This window comes from Pleurodeles waltl, chromosome 6 (assembly GCF_031143425.1).
Source record: "Pleurodeles waltl isolate 20211129_DDA chromosome 6, aPleWal1.hap1.20221129, whole genome shotgun sequence".
Lineage (NCBI taxonomy): Eukaryota > Metazoa > Chordata > Amphibia > Caudata > Salamandridae > Pleurodeles > Pleurodeles waltl.
The window spans coordinates 855,248,387-855,266,754 of record NC_090445.1 but is presented as its reverse complement, the minus strand read 5'-3'; the positions used below and the strand labels follow the sequence as shown (position 1 = coordinate 855,266,754).

At 38.1% G+C, this 18,368-nt stretch overlaps 1 long non-coding RNA gene across 1 annotated transcript; it reads right to left on the bottom strand.

Moving 5' to 3' along the window:
* Window positions 1–307: 307 nt before the first annotated feature.
* LOC138302050 (uncharacterized) lies at window positions 308–8,772 on the bottom strand. Its single transcript, XR_011205245.1, has 3 exons — window positions 8,122–8,772; window positions 7,017–7,195; window positions 308–954 (listed from the first exon to the last, which is right to left on the bottom strand). It is a non-coding gene; the product is annotated as an uncharacterized lncRNA (long non-coding RNA).
* Between the last annotated feature and the right edge of the window lie 9,596 nt (window positions 8,773–18,368).

Here is an 18,368-nt window from a genome sequence, read left to right as displayed (position 1 = left end):
CCTCACGTAAGACATTGCCCTTCCCCACACTCAACAATGGTAATAAGTATCTGATGGAGCATGCATGGAAGCGCTGGCGAGTCTTTAACCACTGGATCTTTTTAGTTGACTAGGAAGCAAGGAAGTTAATAACAAAAGTTTGAATGTAACTTTCATGGAGCCCGTTTGGCCACACAATGAGGACCAGGAATCAGTATGTAAAGTTAGTAGGTTTATTACAAGTTAGTAATCAATCCAATATAGGTACATATCAAGATTATATTATAGAGATACAGAATCAGAACCGGCAAGCTGAAGCACCGGAATAGGTTCAGTCTCAGTAGCATAAGACATACAAAGAATACAATCACACAGTACACATACTAAGAAACAGAAATTAGCATTCCTTAAAGAAACTGATCTCCTTTTCTAAACATGAACAGATTTAAGATCATCTAATCCAGGTCTTGAGGTAGAATGGGAATATTTAGAATAGAGAATTTCAAAGGATTTGGGAATAAAGGAAGGAAGGTGTAAGCATGATGAAGACTTCAGTAGAAGTATTCTGAAAAGGAAATTGGTGCTTAGCATGAAGCTACAAACTTGCAAGGACAAAAGGAAGCAGAAAAGTCTGTACGTCTCAAAGACAAAAGGGAATCTGCCATACCGTCTAACAGTGTGAACACTAATTTAAGAACAATAGTCCCAGAAGCATCCATATCTCTTAACGCTTCACCAGAAAAAGATTTACTTCGCTTTCTCACAGTGTGCATCTGCAACATCTGTTGATTTTCCCATCCCACAGACCTCAAACAACCAAGTTAACCTTGAGTACCCTAGTTCCCGATACGTGATGATAAGGAGGCTTCCTCTGCTCATTAAATCATCCTGTTCTTCCCAAGATTTCTCTTCTCAGACCTCAGAACTCTAATACACAATACTCCTTTCTCTGACTATGAAATTGTAAAAACGCACCTGCAAAGAAAAAGAAAAATGCAGAGCAATTAAAAATACATTTCATGTTGAAAAATAAAGGCATATTCAAGCTAACTTTATTTAATTATTTTCAATGTGCACTTCGAATACATGATTATATATGCATACACAATGTCAGAATAAATGCAAAGCATAAATGAATTAATGGTTCCATACGCAATGTACTTTTAATAAATGTAGTGTATTTTGAAATACAAATTTAAATGTGAATGAAAGCTACAAATCTTCATGTGAAGCTAAACATTAGAAAACACACACGTATATAAATCTCTAGTTTCTACAGTGAGTACACCTCAGTATTGCGTTTTTGGTGATACATTTTACATGAAAGAAGTTAAGGCATACAGAGTATATAGTGTCAGGCACACATATGTATGGCTTCTTTGGCATGTAGTGGTGAAGCCTAAATTATGCTGCTCCATGGGGTGTGTGTATGAAGTTTGAAAGAACATGTTTGGAAAAAGAAAAGGCCTTTTTTAATGCGGGACCAAACTTCACAGCACTTAAAACTGCTGCCACTGCCTGTTTTAACAGTTTTCTCAGTGTTAGGGAAGTTTGAATGACAATCGCACCTGCTGTAGGGGTTGAGTTGGGCATAAATGTGTGTGATTGTGTGCATCTTTTCTGAAAAAGAAACAGTCTTGTCTAATGGCAGTCTACAACAATACATGTTTAAAGCATTTAGAAAAAGTATTTCCAATCTTCAATTTCATTTTTTTTTAGCAGTAAACAGTTATTTAACAATGGGTAAAACAAAACACCAATGCACTCTGTAAAAGTAATAATGTAGTCAGTTGAAGTGTCCAACGTAGGTTTATTGCATAGGAAGTCAGGAAACCGTAAATTCTTCCAGAATGCTGCAGCCAGACCAGCATTCTTCCTTCTGGCAGGGTGGTTACACCGATATTGCACCTGTTTCAGGATTTTTCCTCAAGTTAATTAAGCATACTATCATAATTGGAGGCTAGTATTGGATGTGCAGGGTTTTGGGCACTGTCACCATTCAGTGTATTGGTATTTAACAATGTGTGTCAGTTTCCGAGATGTCATGGCAACCTGTAGAAAAACAAAGATGAGCATACAACAGAATCCTAATGAACCAGTTTACAGTAAAAAAATATCTGAGATAAATCCTTAGGAGGGCAGCAAATTCCACGTTAGGAGTCCAAGGCAGACAAACAGTGCAGTAATTATGCCCCACGGCTGTTCCTTAATGCATTCTTTTTAGCTCTAGATTCTATTGTGTGTCGCATTCAAGTAATTTAGTAATGCTAAGCAGTACAAAAGGATGTGGCTCACTGATTTGACAGATGCAAAGCTTTCATGAAAGATGACTCCGTTTCTATTTGATAAAAGTCTTAGTGGAGGAAAGTTGAACAAAATCATTGGTATTCACATTTACTGAAGTATCAAGCAACAGTTCTATGGGTCACATTTCTTACTTACTAAATAGGATGTATGATGCATTTTTGTGTCAGGAGTCCTGTAATAACTACAATGTAATTGAGATCCTAGGTAAAGACAGACAAAGCACTGCCTATTGGGAGCTTAAGCCTGTAAAAAGATGAAGGCGCACACCTTTAAAGTATTGGATGAATAAGGCTGTTAAAGCATACATACTGTATACCTATACCAAAAAATGTTTAAACACTGCAGACATTATGTCTAGCTTTTGAATTCAGGGTAATGTGCAAACTAAACAACAATAACACCGGGACTATCCCTTACATAAAACAGCCAGATGCCCTTAATATATATCAAAATGTTTCTTAGCCCTAAACAAAAAGACAAGTACCTTCCCTGTCTCCTGTCGGTTTCACAACTTCTTAAGGCAGCAGTCAGTTCAAAACTGTGGCAAAGAGAATATCTAAAGAGCACTGCTAGTGCTTACTTTATGTGATACTACCCTGGGTCGTCCATTCACTGGATCTGTTCTACACATAATACTTATGTCCATTGGCTCACCGTTTATGGCTAGTGTTGCAATGGGGCAGTGCAGTAAAGAGTGAAAATTATCATCTCCTTAAGAATGCATTGATCTCAATTGGCACTGGGAATGGAAAAGAAACTCAGCAATGTTTCCATATACAAGAAGCTACTGACACAAGTCCAAGGTTTGTCAGAACCTACTTGGTTATTAAAAACGACACACAATGGGATTGATTGTGTGATGTTCTTAGTGAGTACTGTTCACTTAGGCAAGGTGGCTTGATAGTCTATTATTTGCTGAGAGTACATTTCTTTAGTAAAAACACTGGAACCTTGTGGTTCCTGTAAGCAGATCAGATGCTCAGTGAAAACCAACAGGACCTGTTTCATCAAGTCCATGCACAATGCCTGCACTCGTTCATCCTGGCCACAAATGCTTGTCTCAAAACCACCTGTAATAGACACAGTTACATAGTAGGTGCCCCTGCCCCTCAAGAATTAACACATTTCCAAGATAACAAACAGCTTCTGCGGACACACTATTCTAGCCTGTCCCACTAAATGTGTTCATACCTGTGTTTATTGCTTTCTTTATTTTATGTAAGAAGTATTCCTAATGTGTGCATTAAGTTATACACGGTAAATGCATTTACTGAAAAATATACCTTTAACTTTCTCAAGTAACGCAGCCAGAAGGCACACAACATAGGAACAAACCTAACAATGTAACCAAAGAGAAATTTTGTAGTTAAGCTTATAATACATATTTGCTATCTTGTGTAGAATAATGGTCACACCAGTGACTAGCCGCCCCATGTGTACTGTAAACAATGTGTGTTTTCAAGTTCTAGTATATGCATTTATGCAGCTCTAAAAACTGAACTTGAGCAAACAAGGTTTAGTTTATACAGCCAATATATACGGTGTCAGTTTTAATATACAGTCAAACTTTACATAAGTCCAAACAATTAATATCTTTAGATATTAGTGGCATCCATTTTAATTATCTGTAGATACCAGTTTTATCCATCTTATTGATCTGGTAGGGAGGAATGGCTGAGCACACACGTTTGTGTTTGCACTTGTGAGACACACACCACACCCTAAACATACTCGTACTAAATTTACTACCGAGCTACCAGGCACCAAAGCTTTTGTTCTCATGAATTCCTTCCAAGAATAAGTAAAAGCTATCTCGCACACTGAGTGTGTATTATCCGAGACATGCTGCGGGGAGGGGAGAAAGGTTGTAGGAGGATTGTGTGAGGTCGAAGAAGGCTGTGATTGCAACACATTGGTAGAACAGCTTCTGACACCTCTAAAATGGGAACCTGCAAACAATGGCAAAGATGGCAGGAGGGTATAGCCAGTGCCATTGGACTCATGCAATTTTGAGGCTGTGGAGTTTTTCGCATAAATATGTACTTTCTGCATATGCCATACAATCCATCTTCTATTGCATATTGTGAAGATTTTAACTAATAAAAATGTTTCTATCTCAAACGGGTCCAAAGGTACCAAAAATGCAGCAACACGTGTTACCACGCAGTAAAAGGCCCATCACAAAAGTTGATGGGTCACCTATCTGTTGTTTATTGCTTTATCTGAGTATTAAACTGGTTCTAAAGATGTCAAACCTTCGTCCACACAGCGTTAAGATGTGTTAAGTAAAAATGGCAAAATAACTAAATAATACTATCAAAAGAGGTGCTGCATTATGCCACACAATTTGCCTTTTCGTGCTGCATAATATAGTCAACCTTGCCGCATACTTTGGTTCTCCCATGCTTGATAATTAAAGATATCCTGGCTACAGCTCTGACGAATAAGAGTAGGGTTTTAAGCACATAAGGCTGTAAGAAAGAAAGTATTTTAAAGACAAAAAAAATCCCTATGGTACAAAATTTGTATAAGTTTGTATTGATTATTCAGTTAATCACTAGGTCACTTTAAGTGCGTCAAAAAATGTTAACCTCCATGTACAGTTAAATTAGGTTAGGAAGGACTGAGAGGGCTATCTCATTACCTGCATTTTCTCCACAGCATCTGTCAAGAGAGGAAGAAGAGTAGGAACGGAGCAGCGCTGAGGCTCTTACTGCAATGAGCTGTAAACCGCCTACATCATGGGGAAAGGGATGCATGCTTTCCATATTTTTATAGAGAAGCCTGAGGAAAATGCTTCACTTCTCTGCAGCAGTGACACAGGCACCGACTGAAGCAATCAGGACAATAGAATGCTCCTCAATCTCTTTCTGTGCTGAGCAACACAGATACTGCTCGCCTGCCTTAAAGGGGCTGACAGGGCAAAGCAGGGGACTGGAGAGTGCGGGCCCAGTGCTGAAAGGAGGATGAGGCCTTCAGAAAGTGATTCATACAGCTCTGGCTGTTTGTGCTACAAAGAGAGGCTGGCCCACCAGCCCTGGCAATGAAGTGGCCTACTTTTTTGGTGGATGTACACATGTCTAAGAGCTTAACAGCATCATCATAATGAGGAGAGCTATGAAAGAGTAGGTAAAATCAGAAACAAGTCAGTAGCTATACCAGGAAGTGTAGAATAGTGCTAGAGGAGATCCTATGTGAGAGCATAGGGCGGGTCTCTACCTACCCTATGTCACTTGCTGCTGTACATACAAGGAGCTAATAACATTGGTGATGTTTTAAAAGGTAATTGTAAAAATAATACAGTGAGTGCGAAAGGTTGCCGGTCAAACCCAAGAATCCTGGTGATCGCAAAGTTGACACAAGGCAGTAATAGGAGGTGGAGGGAATGATACAAAACCACGGCATACAATGGAACTAGAAAGGAGTGGTCTTATAAAAGAAGGAAACATGCAGGTAACATGGCAAAAAGCAACCACACATCACACACTGCAAATGGCCACTAAGAGAACAGAGACTATATGGCAAGGTCTGAGAAAAGAACATCCACAAAAAGAAATGGATGTTCACGAATGGTAGACTAAATTAGCATTAGCGCAGGAACCGAGGATGCACTGCTAAACTGCATGTTTAGGAAACAAGGATACACTGCTAAACTGCATGTTCAAGAAACGAGGATTCACTGCTAAGTGGTGCAGGTTCCGGGAACAAGGATAAACTGCTAAACAGTGCAAGTTCAGGAAACAAGGATAAACTGCTAAACAGTGCAAGTTCAGGAAACAAGGATAAACTGCTAAACAGTGCAGGTTTAGGAAACAAAGTTACACTGCAAAAACATACTAGTTCAAAACACCAAAACAATCTACAAAAAGGTGCAGGTTTAAGAAAAAAAGGAGTTGCCATATATGGTACAGTAATCAGAAATCTCTGGATATAGCCAAACAGGAACACTGCATCAATGACCAAGCCTAGACTGCAAGCAGAGGCTGCTAAAGAGCTCATTAGATCGAATGTATTGGGTGCGTCTATGCTAGAACCTAGCATACACAGGTATGCTGCTCCGTTCACCCTTGGCCTGAAGGGTTGGAGACAAAGCAGTAAACAGTTGATTCAAGGAAATTAAGCATTTGGCTATAAAAGAATAAAACGTGGAACAGAATCTGACATGCATTAAAAGTGAAAAACAAGTTCTTCATATTGTCCTCGAGGCTGAAAGTCGTTGCAGAGATGTAGCACCACATCAGGGGACTTAATCCAACACTGGAACGTCTCACAGGTATAATGCTTACTGGCAGACACACGACTACAATGAGCAAAGCGTGATCTCATTTGCATAGCAATTTAGAGGCAGGCATGAATAATTCAAGGACCGTAACTCCCCTTTAACAATAAGGCTGCACTCCACAGCCTTCCCCCATGGTGGTGTTCATACAGTACGCTTTTGTCACTTCCTGCTCCCATCTAGAATCAGGAACAGATTTACAGATTGCTTCGTCTAGAATATAATCTGCAAATAGAAATACAGAACCCTAACACGAGGCAAAGGATCATTGATCCAGGCTAATCTGCATGCTTGGGCAGATGGATCGCCAATAAACTTCAGGTACCATGAAGATAATCAATAAGTCGACAGGAGGCTCCTACATTCCAAAACATGTCCAGGCAATGAAATGGAAATCCATTATAAACCATGCAACATATTCTGTATTTCAAAGATAGAATAATGGCATTACCTTGTCAGCAATGGGCGACTTGAACAGTGAAACATCAAAGACTTCAAGGATCTTTCAATGAACAGGAACCTGACAATATCGAGAAAAGGTTCCACGAGCTAAGTGCCTGCTGATAATGTTGTTTGGCATGCAGGTCACGACTTTGTTTGCTAGGAAAGGGCACTCAGCATTTCATCCTTCTAAAACCAATAATTTAATTGAAAATAAATTGGTTATTCTATCACCTTCTGTTGACAGTGTTTTAAAAATAGCAAAGTTGCATTTTAAATGCCGCTTTAAAAAAAGAGTTAGTTAAACATTATTATTAAATCGAAAGAAAATGCATTTACCCACTGAATATGAAAATAAGTCATCAAACCCAGGAAGTGACTTTTAGCAAACATCCACCGAGCTTGGGACAATGTACACTGACTACTGCCATTTCGATAAAACAGAAACAACAATAATATGATAAATATTTTTAATGTATACATCCTATTCCGCAAACACATCTAACACATTATTTTCAATTACGCAGAGTGTGAAACTGAAACCATCGTGAAAGCTCTCTCTTTTTTGAGTACCTCAAGCATCACTGATTGGGTACCAAGGACCGCTGTGCATTATGCAGTCTTTCATCATTTTATGTAAATAAACGACCTAATTACAGCTAACAGGCGCACACGTTCACTACTCCCGAACATCCCTGTCAAGCATCGCCCTCCTTTTTAGCCAATTCACCCAACTATCAGGCGTAGATGTCCCCTCCTTCCAATAACTTACTACTTCCCTTTTTCTAATCCTTTCCCATCATTCTATGATAGCATTTCTATCCCAACTATAAACTGTACTAAATACACAAGAAACCAAGAGCACACATTTCTAAAACAACTAATCTACAAGAAGGTACAAAGCACTTATAACTAACATACTAGCTATTTTACTCGAATCTTGTGGTTTGGAGTAGAGTGCTATACCCCGCAAAGCGCTTCAATGCCTCGTTAGGGGTAGTAAGCTCTATACATGAAATTAACAATTACAATAAAAAAGTCACGTTTACGCAAAGGGAAAGCAAAACCTAGACACACAGAAAGAGAGCCTGGTTCACAGAGCAGCATCAGCTCACCTTTATTTAAAACTGTGGAAGTTCTGGCTTGAATTGAAGTTTTTTTCGATAATCCCATTTTTAGGGGGGTTTGAAAGAAAGGAAGAGTTCAGGTGAAAAACTGTGCTCCATGTGAGCAGAATTTTTGTTAAATGTTTTTGTAAAATAGCACAAATGTTCTTCCTCTATGCAAGACGATTTTCCTGCATACATAGGAATAGGAAAAAAACTATGCACCCAAATTAAAAAATGCCTACCATACCCCTGGAAGATTACATTTCAGTATGGCACTAGCACTGGCAATGTGTATGACTACCTCTGAGCATCAGGCTAATTACTTTTTTTTATTTTAGGCCCAATGTGCCTTTCCATACATCATTCAGAGATTATCTGACTCTTACGGGATTTAACATCCTGGTGCATCCATCGGTCGGCCATTTTAGTCGTTTGGTTATTTTAATTAGCCAGATTGGCACTGGGAGTAGCCAGGCAGAGGGGACTGGTCCAGGGTGGTTTACAGAGCAAACGAGGAGGCAGGGCTCACCACTAACTACTCAGTGAGCACGCAGTGTGCTTCTTTCCTGCAGAAGGGAATACCAGAGCGAAAATATTTCAAAGACGTCAACACAGGTGAAGTCATTCATTAGTTGGAGCCGGGTATTGCTCTTTCCAGGCACTCTTCAACAAGAAGCTTCTTGAGAACGGACTGTAGCCTTTATAATAAATGAAGGACTTTTGAGCTGCCAGTTCTGATACAACCTCCAATCACTAACGGCGAAGTTAATAAATTCAGAGTCCCTGTACCACATGCTATAATTCAAACACGTAAAACCTGTTTTTAATTTTTGATTCATGAAGCAAACCGAATCATGTGTAACCGAATGCCAATGCTTGTTTGAACTAGCTTTGTTGAGTAATCAACGGGTGCAGTCCTACTAATCTGTGAGTCATATAACTGTTTGAAAATTGATTATTCTTTTTAAAATCCACTGTCCATTATTATTTAAACCACTTTAAGCTTTGCTTCTTGTACAATGGACATTACTCTTGCTATATTCAGCTATCAGCACAATGTCTTAAACGTCCCCCGAGCAATACCACTGATAATTTCTCAGACACCCCTATTCTCAGTATTTGAAACATATAATGTAGTATTAAGCAAAATAGCACATTTTTTACAGTGCTTTAAGATTTAATTTTCCGTGCAAATTAATACAATAATAAACATCTTATTTTTTGCAGTCTCATGTTGTGCTTAACGTTGTGACAGTTCCACCAATAATAGGTTAAGGTACGTTGATTAAATATTTTATTACAGATGTACAAATTGATTCAGTCCTTTCAGCAGCATCATTTGTAAAGGATAGTATGTAGCATGATTCCAACTGACAGAGCTTACTTTCGAGGCAATCTCCTCTTTCACTTTTTCACACTGTTGGTGCCACAGAGTCTCATCGATTGGCAGCCACTGTTGTGTTTGTTCTCATTGTGCTTTGTCATGGCAAAGCTTCGATCCTTCTTGACATCTACTCATATATTCTAGAATGAGATTCTCGAGTTCGCAACTCATGCCGATACTTCCTATATTTTTGGTGTAAAGCGACATTAGGAGATAAACCACACATTTGCTTCTACTTGTGATTTTAGAATCAATTTCCTTCATCTGTCTATCAGCCTTCTGCAAGGTTGCACATTTGTGCCAGTTTTGCGTGCCTTACATTGCTTGTTCATGCAAAACCCATTGGGTGTTTCCACCACGTTGTTTAAGTGTAATGATTTTGAAAATGGCTTCTAAATAGTATGTCTTTGATGTCTGTGCGTCATCTAAATGTGCCATTGATGTGCTTCTTGTTATTCCAGCTTCCAACTCACCAACGGTCGCATTTAGAAGAACCAGCGTCATCATAAACAAACTATATGTGTAAAATTAAAACAATAAGTGTGAAATTAAAACAACAAAGTTGACGTGTCACGGTGGATTCTGCCAGTCTCTTTTACTCGGGCCCTTCACTCCTAGGGAGGTGTGGATGGCATATGAATGTTCTATGCCTGGAGGCAGAGAGAGCATGAAGTATGTGGACAGGAATAGACCCGGAAGTCCTATTACAATCCTTCTAGACGTGCTTGGGAGAAGGAGCTATCAATGATGAGAAAATGGTATTGGAGGCATCACTGCATAGGAGATGTCTAGATAAGCGACACACAGCCCAGGTGCCTGAAGAAGCGAAGGAGCTGTGCAGGAAAGACTGTACACGCAACTGAAGTGCTGAGAGCAACATTGGTGACCAAGTAGTCTGATCAGAGTTATATTGAGCTAACTGCTAACCCATCCTACTAGGGCACTACTAGCCTAGTCTCCTGTATGTACCAGACCTACCCCTGCAAACATGGTACTGAATAGATATTCCTTGCTGCATGGGTTCAGCAACAAATAACTGCAACTCTGTGATCGCATTATACTAGGCTTTGCAGCATAGAACAAACCTAAGTAACCATGAAGAGTTTCTGGTGGGATCATGGGCATGACCTTATCACCCCTCTTTGTGTTCAAGAAAACTTTCGCTGCTGCAGCATGTGGATCTTAGTGCTGCATTACTTAGTGACAACTCTGGACTGCCACTAGACTCATATATAATTTCCCAATTAAACCTCGTTTGGATACCTGAATTGTTGAAGTGGACTAGTTGATCCTTTCAGTGGCGAGCTATTGGGCCTGCATGATCTCCTCAAATACTGCATACTACAGATTCCTCCATCTGGAGATATAAGTATAAGTAATGTAAGTGTGTCAGTCTGCTTTTGTCTACAGCCGCCGATGGCTGCACTCTGTTATCACTCCCACCACAGGTCACCTCACACTAGCTCAAGAGGTGTGTAGGCACATGCTCCTGAAGAGGGAAGCAAGTTGAAAGTGAACAGGGGCAACTGGTGTGGTGCAGTCCTTTTCTGATGGATAAGACATTGAACAAACACCCATATACTTAACAACAACTCTCAGCTTTTACAGCTGCAAAGTACTTTGGCAGACATACTAAAACGATGACAATTACCCTGGAGGGCCAGAGGCATGTCCCCAACTAGGGCAAGCTCCATGGTCTAAGACTCCTAAGATTCAGTGGAGCAGCTTATGGAATAAACAAAAAGATTTTGGAAAGTGGAGCCTATTCACCAGAGGCAGGAGATTCCAGAATTCCAGTGGACAATATATACTGTTGTACTGTTGCTAGCCGGAGCTTGATTGTCACCAGAACATTGTACAGTTATCTCTGTCTGGTTATTAGATTCCTTTCTGACCAGAATAAATGCTTTGTTATCTTGAAGATAGAATACTAACTTGACACTAATTTATTATGTGCTATTGTTGTTGTGTTGAGTCCTACATTTCTATCACCACACCACCTCCATGAGTAAGCCTATACTATACTAGCCTGAAAATCAAGTGCTCAAAAAGTGTAGTTAGTGCTCAGTTTTGGGTCCATTTTTATTAGCAGGTCAAGCCCCAAGACATCAGAGATAAACAATGCCAAATTATACAATTGGCGCGCCCTAACCAGTTCGTACAAAACGTTGAAATTCAAATAATTGTTCTCTGAGAACTTCACACAGATTTGACAAACGTGGAGGTTGGTAAGGTCCAGGTAGAAACTTGTTATCAGCAGGAGTTAAGTACATTAAACTGGCACTGAACTATCGCTGCCGGGTATAGTGTAAACAGTAATATTGTGTTGACTCACTTGTTGTAGTCTCATTAAGTGTTCTTGCACTATCATGGACAAACCCTTTCCTACAAGAGCTTGAATGGAAAAGTAACGTTTATGCTCCCCATCCCTACTTCCTTTATGGTCCTTGACCAATAAGCAGAAAATCTTCTAAGATCAGGCTTAGAGACAAACATTATTTACTTTGAAAGCTTTGTGCAGATTCATCAAACTGGTTGTTTTTAATGAAATAAAACAGAAACACTTTCTCAATACACTAATGGATTGATTTATTTACCTTCTCAGTTTTGTCAGTCCAAAATATAATGTCCACTATTCTATATGTAGAGGTTAGTAAGGTCCACGTAGACACTCATCTGCAGGGGTATTGTATGTTATGCTGGGTTTGGACTACCACCACAATATTGTTATCATGATTTTTTTTTAAAGTACTAATGCAAAGAGCCACTTACAGCTAGAGCCACTGGAATTATGTGGCAGGGTTGACTAAATTATGTTGCAAGAGAAGGCATATTATGTGGAATAACACAGCACAATTTGTGAAAGTATTATTTCCTAATTTCCTAATGGGCAAAGGTTTCACCTCATTAGTACTCTTTTAACATCAAAATACACCAATAAGCAACAGAAATAGAACCAGTCAACCTTTGAAAAGAGCTTTGCACTGTACAGAAACGTGTAGCTACAGTTTAAGTAACTTTCGATTAATTTGAGCCAGATATTGTTTTTGCTAAAATCTCAGGATTATGCAGCAGATGAATGATTCAGTGGCAAATGTATTAACTTTGTAATGGGCAGAAAATGCTGCAGCCATATAATCACTTTATTCCAGTGGCCTGCATAAAGTAAAAATTACATTGCACCTTTGAATAAGGAAGAAATAGCAAATTGTTCCTTGCCCACAAGTTTGCAATTTTAACCAATCCCCACTAAATTTGAAATAGCCTCCAGTTTATGGTAAAAAATTTACTTTAGAGGTCAGTTTGTGAGCTCTTGTTTAACACATGATTCTTCAGAGGACACACAAAATGTGAAATGTCTCAAAACTGTGTGTCCATTTTTATCAAATTTAAGATGTACTTAGAGCCAAGGTACAGTTCAAGGATGTAGAAATGAAATGCAGCCATTTATGGAAATAAGGACTTGCTAGTTCAAAATAGTTTATTGAGATTTTGTAAATGAACAGACATTAAAAAATAATACCAAAATACCAAAAAGGTACATAAAAAGTTAGATTATTGAACTATATATTGTAATGAGGAATGAACCCGTAAACGTTATATATAGAAGAAACTAATGGTTGAAATAACTTAAGTGTAAAGACAGCAAATTAGAGCTACTAATCCGCTAAGGAAGAATATTAAATGCAACATACTCATTTATGAACTACTGATAGAAATGATCACAAATATAAAGCAATATAATCATCAACTGGTTTTTGTTAAGCAGAAGTATTATGAACAACACCCTTAAGAGATAAAGCTTCATGTTTAGTAAAAATGATCCAAGACCACCAGGTGTGTCATGATAATAAAGAAGCATTTTTCCAGATTATTGTAATTGATTTGAAAGCGGAAGGCAGCACAAAATCAAATAATTTGTTATGCGATTCCGACAGTGTCATTGACAATGAGAGAGCTTTACAAATAACCATTTCATTAGAAAGATTAGCTAAAATATTGAGTATTTTCCTAATAATACCCCAAACATCTTTCCAATAATGTGACACAATAAGACAATCAAAAAAACATGTCTTAATGACCCAGTACTCCTTTTACAAAGCCAATGTATCAGGGAATCTAAAAGGTTTGAAGTAGGAGTTAGTTTGATATAAAAAAACAGGAAGCCAACCAAAAATGTTTATCAGCTAAATTTTTCTCCAAATATCCAAAGATCTAAAAACTACTAAGAAAAATTATATTGTCATCATTTGAATTATTTAATTCTTTGATTAATTTTGAAACAGCATGTGCAGATGCAGCCAATGCCTGAATGTACATTTCTGAATCAGAGGTGACGATATCAGACAATTTGCAAGGAAAAGAATAAAGAACAGAGTTGCATAAAATGTCACTTTTATAACTATTAGTGGATGGCAAAAGACATTTTTGTTGCAATTCAAGAAAAGTTAAAAATGTATTATAGTGATAAATATCCCTTAAATAAAAAATATCTGGTTTCATCCAGGATTGCCAGAATTTGATGGTATGATTTAATTTTATCAATCAGTATTACCACAAAGAAAGATTCATAGTAGCTAAAATAGGTGATTGAAATAAAGAACAGAAATCTTGTAAAATTAATTTGGTGGATTTAATACTGTTTAGAGGATTTTACTATGGTAGCAGAATTAGACATAGATAATAACTCAGGTAATGGAAAGGATGAATCAATCCTTGTTCAATATGAAGCCATGTGATAAATCCATGCATCTAAACCATAGAGAACCTTGAATAAAAGCCTTAAGATAGTTAAGAAAATCACCAAGACCACCATTAACGTTTGCAATTTTAAGTTTTTTGTAGCTTAACCAAGGTGGCTTGTTATTCCAAATAAATGTAGATATAAGTTAGTTTAGATTTTTATAAAACTAAAGAGGTAATTGAATTGGGAGTGTAGGTAAAAAATACAAAAAACGGAAGGGCAATAACCATTTTGATGGACTCAGTTCCCACCTCCCCCACGATGAATGTAAGGAAGGCCATTTGTGAAATATATCTTTAATCTTAGTGAGAATGTGATCACAATTCAAAGTAATTGATTATTTAATAGAGTGAGAGAACTGAATACCTAAATATTTTATTTTCTCCATGTGCCATATTATATAATTACTTCAGAGCATCTCCAGAGTGCAGTGAACATTTAAAGGAAAAAGCTCTGTTTCATTAATGCTTAGTGTGTGCCCTGAAACCTGGAAGTAATTATGTATCAGGGCGAGTAAATGAGGAATGGAGGATTCTGGATTACAAATATATAAAAGAACATTGTCTGCATAAGCAGAGGCTTTAATGGTAAAGTTAATAATAAGACCTTGGATTTCATTAGAAAGTCTGATGGCCAAAAGTAACATTTCAATAGTAAGTAAAAAAGTAAAGGTGACAGAGGACAACCTTGTCTAGTGCCACTAAAAAGTTGAAAAGTACTGGAGAATTGGCCATTGAGAAATAGTCTGGCAGGGGACATGAGTAGAGAGCTGATATATGTAAAAGTGAATTGGTCAATGAAGGTCAATCAATCAATCAGTTTTTATAAAGCGCAACTACTCACCCATGAGGGTCTCAAGGCGCTGGTGGTGGGTCTGGGCCTAATTCGAACAGCCATGTCTTGAGGTTCTTCCTGAAGATGGTAAGTGATGGGCTTTGTTTGAGGTGCGCGGGTAGGTTGTTTCAGCTCTTGGCTGCGAGATAGATGCAAGATCTTCCTCTGGCGGTGGTTTTCTAGATGCGTGGAATGGTGGCTAGTGCTTGCTGGGTGGATCGGAGGGGTCTGGCAGGGTTAAGGAAAGAGATGCGATGATTCAGGTAGGCCGGTCCGATGTTGTGAAGGGCCTTGTACGTGTGGGTGAGTAGTTTGAAGTTGATTTGCTTCTCCACCAGGAGCCAATGGAGGAGACTCAAGTGTTGGGAGACGTGTTTCTGGTGAGGGAGGTTCAGGACGAGTCTGGTGGCGGCATTTTGGACGAATTGTAGTTTCCTGATGTTCTTGTCGTGGTGCCGACATAAAGTGCGTTGCCATAGTCGAGCTTGCTTGTGACTAGGGCGTGGGTGACTATCTTGTGGTAGCCGTCCGGGATCCATTTGAAGATTTTGCAGAGTTGGTGGAGGGTGTGCCAGCAGGAAGAGGTGACTGCGTTTACCTGTCGGGTCATTGTTAGGGAGGAGTCGAGAATGATTCCCAGGTTGCGGATGTGATTACGAGTTTGGCAGACGGGAACACCTGTCCGTCAAACGTCCAACAGGGTGACCGCCCGTGTAGTGGCAACCTCTCCGTCTGACCCATTATGATTTTCCAGCTGGGCTGAGAGGCAGAAACCATGGTTTCCGCGGATCAGCCCAGCAGGAAACTGGCGGCAGCATTGTCGCCAGCTTGGAATTGAGCCGGTGGCGATGTTGCACCCGCATGAGGCACCAGCACCCTCGTAATGCGCACTGTCTGCTGTGGTTTTAGTGATTTAATAGCTAACGCAAAATCTGCCTTGAAAAAGGGCAAGTCTATCTCAGACTTAACTGATCAGGAAATTACAGTTAAAGCACAAGACTCTAAAAACTCATCAATAATATGATTGTCAATAGAAGTAGATTTACTGTAAAGTAAGGATTAAAATCTAAAAATTCATGAACAATTTCTGTATGGGTTAATGCAATTTTCTTATTAGGTCCATGAATAGCATTTATTTGATTTTGTCTCTTGTAATACAAAGGTAATTTGCCAGACGCCTCTCAGATTTGTAGCATTGATACATAATTTAGCTTTGTTATTTGAAACCTGTATGCCAGCTCTTTTACTTAAAAGTGAATTGAATTCATAGCCAAGTATTTGTAAATATAATTTGTAATAATAATACTAGATGTAATAAATAGGTGTTAACATTTAGCTATTTGTTTATCCAGCTCTTTAAGTTTAGAATTAAATGATTTGTGTTCATGTTACACCTCAGATATAAGCTTTAAACGGATCCAACGGTTGATGTGAGAAGTAATGTCTTTGAGATTAAATAAAAAATAATAATTAATAGCAGATAACATTTTAGACTTATTATTGTCCCCGAGAGCAACATCACCATTCATACGCCACGTAGTTTGAGAATTCTGAGTTGTATCCAATTATAAACCAGAGAAGTGATAGCATGGTCAGAAATATCAATACTGCTAATAATAGGGTCTGAAATGGAATTAACTAAGTTAGGTAAGGTTAGTAAAAATCAGTTTGGGAGTAAGAGTTCTAAAGATTAGAAAGAAAGTAAATTCTTTATCTGTTGGGTGGTGTAAGTGCCAAATATTCTCACGTTTGGTAGATTTAAAGAATGGTTTGAGTGCATAAAAAGCATTGGGAGAGTGCTATGTAGTGTAATAAACTCTGTCTAATAGAGGATCACATATCAGGTCAAATTCATCTCCAAAAAAAGGGAGACATTACCTAATCTGAGAACCTGAGAAGTAAAATGCTTCCAAAAGGTTAGATCATCTGCTGTTGGACTGTAAATATTGATTAAATGTAAAATTGTATTGTTGAATTTGATTTGGACTATTACAAATCGACCTTCAGTATCAGAATGCTTATCTAATATTTGGAACTGAAGTTTTTTAGCTAAATCAATTTTGTCATAGCAGGGGAAAACAGTATTCGACCTACCCATTTCTTATTCATGTATAATAAAAGTTTATAATTTATATGTGTCTTGTGAAGCAAATAGATACCAGCTTTATGCCTTGCTAAGTAATCTAAAATGTTTGTATGTTTAAATGCGTGGCGTAAGCCTTTAACATTAAGAGAAACAATTTTAATCTTGTTGAATTTATTCAAAACCATGTCTGATAGGAAAAAAAGTATTTGAGAGATAATCATAAACAATGTGAAAAGAGAATAGAGATTATCACAAAAGGAATGAAGTTGCTCTAAGAGAAAATTAAAGAAGGAAAAGGAAACAACAAAATTGGACATATAAAAGGCAACATGGAAACATTAATAAAGAGATGGAATCCCACACACACATGGACAAGAGTAGCCAGAAGAAACAATGCCCTGAATAGCAATATCATATTAATGGCTAGCCAAACAATGGAGGAGAAATAGGAAATTTAATAATCTCAGGTGGAAGTCTCATTGGTATCCTTCGCCAGAGGAGAATGATGGTTTAGGAAAGTGTGGGCGTCATACAGGAGTTGGAACGATTTAGAGATGCCATCTTTCCAAAATCTCAAAGTGAAGGGATCAAAAGAGACCATATCTAAATCTAGAGCTTCACAGTATTTGGTTATAGTGCTGTAAATTCTTTGCAAATATTAACTGTTTCTTTAGCGAAGGTTTGATGAATTAAGATTAGTAACATTAACCAGGATAGGGGGAATATCTCTTGCAACTCTACTTAACATCACTAAATTGTTATATCGCAGAACTTTGAAGATCATTTGACGAGGTTTTGTTTGATCTAGATTAGGATGTGATGGAATCCAACGCGCATTATCAATTTCACATTTTTCTGAAAATTTCAAATATAAAACGCTAAGTAATAAGTACACTAGGTAATGTCTGCAGTCATTGCCTTCAACATCTTCAGGCAGGTTAAAAATGTGCCTTTTGCGGTTTTCTAAATCCAATAAAAATTTGCTCATAAGAAGAACTTTGGCTGCAGTGGGCAGAAGGTTATCTAATTTAGATTTATTATCTTGAATTTTGATCACATTTTCTGTAACTTTGATACACAGACATCCAATATCTTTGCAAATATTTTTTGTTCCATAGGCAATATTATCAGTGGTAGAACAAACAGTCTGTAATTCTTCCAATAATGAGGCAAAAGATGGTTCAGCAAAGTCAACAATTTTTTAT